The sequence below is a fragment of the Bison bison genome, unplaced genomic scaffold (genome assembly GCF_000754665.1).
Source record: "Bison bison bison isolate TAMUID 2011002044 unplaced genomic scaffold, Bison_UMD1.0 scf7180017864066, whole genome shotgun sequence".
NCBI lineage: Eukaryota > Metazoa > Chordata > Mammalia > Artiodactyla > Bovidae > Bison > Bison bison.
The window spans coordinates 7015268-7021273 of record NW_011494638.1 but is presented as its reverse complement, the minus strand read 5'-3'; positions in this window follow the sequence as shown (position 1 = coordinate 7021273).

The window sequence follows — 6006 nt, the reverse complement described above, 5'->3', positions numbered from 1 at the left end:
TGGCAGAAAGTGAAGAGGAACTAAAAAGCCTCTTGATGAAAGTGAAAGAGGAGAGTGAAAAAGTTGGCTTAAAGCTCAACATTCAGAAAACTAAGATCATGGCATCTGGTCCCATCACTTCATGGGAAATAGATGGGGAAACATTGGAAACAGTGTCAACTTTATTTTTTTGGCTCCAAAATCACTGCAGATGGTGACTGCAGCCATGAAATTAAAAGACGCTTACTCCTTGGAAGAAAAGTTATGACCAACCTAGATAGCATATTCAAAAGCAGAGACATTACTTTGCCAACAGAGGTCCATCTAGTGAAGGCTATGGTTTTTCCAGTGGTCATGTATGGATGTGAGAGTTGGACTGTGAAGAAAGCTGAGCGCCGAGGAATTGATGCTTTTGAACTGTGGTGTTGGAGAAGACTCTTGAGAGTCCCTTGGACTGCAAGGCGGTGCAATCAGTCCGTCCTAAAGGAGGTCAGTCCTGGGTGTTCATTGGAAGGACTGATGCTAAAGCTGAAACTCCAATAGTTAGGCCACCTCATGCGAAGAGTTGACTCATTGGAAAAGACCCTGATGCTGGGAGTGATTGGGGGCAGGAAGAGAAGGGGATGAGATGGCTGGATGGCATCACCGACTCGATGGACATGAGTTTGAGTGATCTCCGGGAGTTGGTGACGCACAGGGAGGCCTGGCGTGCTGCAATTCATGGGGTTGCAAAGAGTCAGACATGACTGAGCGACTGAACTGAACTGAAATGAATACTAACACCTTAGAATTAAGGAAATCCCTTGTTTTCCTCTTTTATATGCAAAAATAATGGATTTTTTATATGCTTTGAGTAAACTGTAATTGACTTATCTTTATTCCTAATAACTTTCCTTCATGTGTTGGCTAATTTTCTCAAATATTATGTTTTGCTTCTGAATTTGTTGGTACCTCTCCATCTCATAGGGGTTTTTACAGTAATTATAATTAGGGTACAACCAGCAGGGAAGCATAAAATATTGGAAGATTCTTCCTAATAGTGTTAACTTAGGAGATGTCATCTTTCTTTTAACGTGGGTAAGTGCTGGTGTGCATAGAAGGGCAAAGGCAGCCTGGATTGTGTTGAAATAGCAAACAACTGAGCTTTAGCATGATACTACTCACTAGAAAGTGAAATCTGGAATAAAGGAAAATTTATCTAAAGAACTTATGGCCAGAAGCTCTAGAACAATTCTATAATTAAACTGATTGATCCCAAACTCACTTCAGTGGCAAAGGGAGTCCTGTAGAAAATTCCATTGCAAGGACTTCCCTGGTAGTCCAGTGGTTAAGAATCTGCACTGCCAGTGGAGACACAGAGAATAGATTTATGGACACTAGGGCCAGCGGGGAGGTGGAGAGGGACGAGTAGGGAGGAGAGGGTGGCACAAATGGAGAAAGTAGCATAGCAACATATACACTAACACATGTCAAATAGATAGCCAGTGGGAATTTGCTGTGTGACTCAGGGAACTCAAACTGGGGCTCTCTGATAACCTAGGGGGGTGGGATGTGGTGGGAGGTGGGAGGGATGCTCAAGAATGAGGGGACATATATATACCTATGGCTGACTCATGTTGAATGTATGGCAGAAACCAATACAATATTGTAATTATCCTTCAATTAAAAATAAAGAAATAAACAAACAGAAAAGAATCTACCCTGCAGTAGAGGAGACACAGGTTCAATCCCTGGTCAGGGAACTAAGATCTCATGTGCTAGGAAGCAACTGAGCCCACACACTACAACTACTGAGCCTGGGTGCCACAACTAGAGAGTTCGTGCACCACAACAAAAAATCCAGCATGATGCAGTGAAGATCCCACAGGCCACAGCTAAGACCTGATGCAGCCCGATAAATGAGTCAGTTAGGTTCAGTCTCTCAGTCATGTCTGACTCTGCGGCCTCATGGACTGCAGCACGCCAGGCCTCCGTGTCCACCAGCTCCCAGAGCTTGCTCAAAATCCTGTCCATCGAGTTGGTGATGCCATCCAACCATCTCATCCTCTGCCAGTCCTTTCTCCTGCGTTCAATCTTTCCCAGCATCAGGGTCTTTTCCAATGAGTCAGTTCTTCACATCAGGTGACCAAAGTATTGCAGTTTCAGCTTCAGCATCAATCCTTCCAATAAATATTCAGGACTAATTTCCTTAAGGATGGACTGGTTGGATCTCCTTGCAGTCCAAGGGACTCTCAAGAGTCTTCTCCAATACCACAGTTCAGAAGCATCAATTCTTCGGCACTCAGCTTTCTTTATGATCCAACTCTCACATCCATACATGCTGCTGCTACTGCTAAGTCGCTTCAGTCGTGTCCGACTCTGTGCGACCCCATAGACAGCGGCCCACCAGGCTCCCCCGTCCCTGGGATTCTCCAGGCAAGAACACTGGAGTGGGTTGCCATTTCCTTCTCCAACATCCATAGGTAACTACTGGAAAAACCATAGCTTTGACTAGACAGACCTTTGTTGGCAAAGTACTGTCTCTGCTTTTTAATATGCTGTATAGGTTGCTCAGAGCTTTTCTTCCAACGAGCAAACATCTTTAAATTTCATGGCTGCAGTCACAATCTGCAGTGATTTTAGAGCCCAAGAAAATCAAGTCTCTCACTGTTTCCATTGTTTCCCCATCTATTTGCCATGAAGTGATGGGACCGGATGCCGTGATCTTCGTTTTTTGAATGTCCAGTTTTAAGCCAGCTTTTTCAGTCTTCTCTTTCACCTTCATCAAGAGGCTCTTTAGTTCCTCTCTGCTTTCTGCCATAAGGGTGGCGTCATCTGCGTATCTGAGGTTATTGGTATTTCTCCTGGCAATCTTGATTCCAGTTTGTGGTTCATCCAGCCTGGCATTTCACATGATGTACTCTGCATAGAAGTTAAATAAGCAGGGTGACAATATACAGCCTTGATGTACTCCTTTCCCATGGGAGGGGGGTTCAGGATGGGAGGACACATGCATATTTATGGCCAATTCATATTGATGTATGCCAAAAGCCATCACAGTATTGTAAGTAATTATCCTCCAATTAAACGAACTTTAAAAAAAATAAAATTTAACAAAGAAAAGTCCATTGCACATTGATTTTGGAAAGGTTTTCCTTAAAGTAATTTTCAGAAAACAGACATATATATATATATATATATATATACACACACACACACTGTATAATCTTTAAGCTTTCCTGAAGTTTCATGTCACAATGGTTCAGTTTAGTATAGCTGAGCAAACGTGTTTGTTTACTGTGTATTAACCAGTCAGGACAGCACAGTTTAGAAAATGGAACCCACATAAGCTGACACCCTTGTTTCAGCTTCTGTGTCAAGTAGTACATTACTAGACAGTGCTCCTCACAGGTAGGAGAATTGAGAGAGAGTTTTCAGTTCTGTTCAACAACAAAAAAGAAATGACAATACCTACTACATAACAATGCACACCACACACATGATACATTATACAGTACCATGCTAAGCCACATTGAAGTGAGGCAAAGAAAAATCAAGACTACCAAAAAAAAAAAAAATAAAAATCAAGACTACCAATCCTGTAGTTGTTGAAATTTTTGATATTTTGTTCATCACTGATTTTTGGTGTTAATTGTCAATTTTCAAAGTATTACATTAAAATTTTATTTATCTTCATTACTGTTTTGGGCACCCCCTTAAATTTCACACTTAAGTGCTTTACCTCACATGGGCCCTATGTAGCTCTGATGCTATAATAGCCAGTGTTTATGTATCAGGCCCTAGGCTAAATGCTTTACCTATAGTATTTGATTTATTCGTTGCAACAATCCATGAATAAAACTGAGACTTAAAGACATTGCTAAGTCTTGTCCAAGTCTCAAAGCTGTTTAGCAGTAGAAAGAACAAATACACAGATAAAGAATACGGAGGCTCTGTTTGCATGTAAGTTTCAGATAATTCATCTGTAGCTCGTGGGCAGATAGGAGTCGTGGCTGAAAAGGTAGTTACTGTGTCTGATGTTTAGAGTATAACTAGAAAGACTCCTGCTGGGATTTGCAATATTAGGCATATTTCTAACAGTGGGAATTTCATCATGATAAGATATTTGACAGGGCTTGTAGATCAATAAATTAATTGGCAATAATCTTGATTCATGGGTGGGATTTTCAGAGGTTGGTATTTGATGTTTCTGTATTTGAAATATAATGACAATTTTTCATGTTATTGGTCCTAGTCAGATTTCATGTAAAAATAGTAATAGAGAAAACGAAATAGATACAGTATAAATTTTAAGTACTATTTGTGTGGAATTTGAAGTACTATATGGTGGAATTTGAACCTGGGCACTTCTGATGCCGTGGCCTGTTTTTTAACCAGATGATGCTGGATGGCCTTCCGATGACCACATCAGTCTGGGAGGGAACAATGCATCACAAACTTCAGTACATAGAGCGTGTGGAAACGTGAATTGTGAATAAATGCTGTTTTTGTTCCCCTTTTCTTCCCCCAAGGATTGCACCTATCAGAGAATATGAAGAGTAACATATAAAAAATTTTATTTGGGGGAGAGCAAATTAATTTTAACATTCTGATTTCTTTTTTTTTTTTTTTTTAACACTCTGATTTCTTACCCCTTCACCCAGGTCTACACTGGAAAAGAATGACGATTTAGTGTCATTTTCCAAATGAACCTGATAAAAGCATCTTTAGTTTGATATACAAAGAACCAAAAGCATTTTGGGATTTGAGCACCTTCTTAAATAATGAAACTGAACCAAGAGCTTTATGAGTGCATGCTTGCTAGCAAAACGTACACAGAGTGATTTTTTAAGTCCTAATTGATAGACAGTACACATTCTGTACTTTAATATTATCTGATTGCTCTTAAAAGAGAAATATCAAGTATAATCCTCTTTGTTTCCTCTCTAGCATTCAGATACTATGTTTTCGTGTACATATAGTAGACTTCCCAAGGTAATATAAATGAGTTTTAGGATTTTTAGCAGAAGCTGTAGTTCCCCCACCCCACATAGTCATGTAGCAGGTTTTCATCACTACAGACTCAGGAAGCAACTTTTTCTTCCCCTTAGAATCATAAATTGTAAACTTGACACTTTTTTTCTTTATGAGGATTAATCCTGTGAACTTCCTGAACACTATTGGTATGTGTTTAGACTAATTATTTAACCTCTCTTTGACTCAGTTGCATCATCTGTAAAATGGGGGTAATGTAGTGCTTACTTCATTGGGTTCTAATTGAGAGCAAAAGTACTAATTCATGTAAAAAATATTAGAACATTTAAGTTACTATTTTAATGTGGTTTATTATACTTAATATGATATGTTTTATTATTACTATTTTTTCCAAGGACCCAATCAGAAGAGTGGAAGTCTAATTAATATTGGCTCAACTATTTTATCTTACATATGCAGACAAAAGTTGGTAATTAATCTGGTTGACTCACACCCCACACTGTTTACTGATGTTGCTTGTCTTGGAACAATTCTAAGTTATCCTTCTGGTGTCAGCCACATCCCAAACCATCTCTTTCCCTTGCATAAAATTATCAAGTCCTAGTCAAGTGGATGTACAGTTCCAACATCCTAGATCATTTTGGGCTGCACCTAATACAAATGCCAAGGTCTCCTCTAAGAACAATGAGTGAGATTGTCACAGTACAGCTTCTGCCTTATTTATCTGAGTCCTTCCTGTCCCACCTATATGATTCAACCAAATTAAGCACACACCCAGGCCCTTGAAAACGGAAAGAGGGGAAACAGTGTCAGACTTTATTTTTGGGGGCTCCAAAATCACTGCAGATGGTGACTGCAGCCATGAAATTAAAAGACGCTTACTCCTTGGAAGGAAAATTATGACCAACCTAGAGAGCATATTCAAAACCAGAGACATTACTTTGCTAACAAAGGTCTGTCTAGTCAAGGCTATGGTTTTTCCAGTGGTCATGTATGAATGTGAGAGTTGGACTGTGAAGAAAGCTGAGCACTGAAGAATTGATGCTTTTGAAC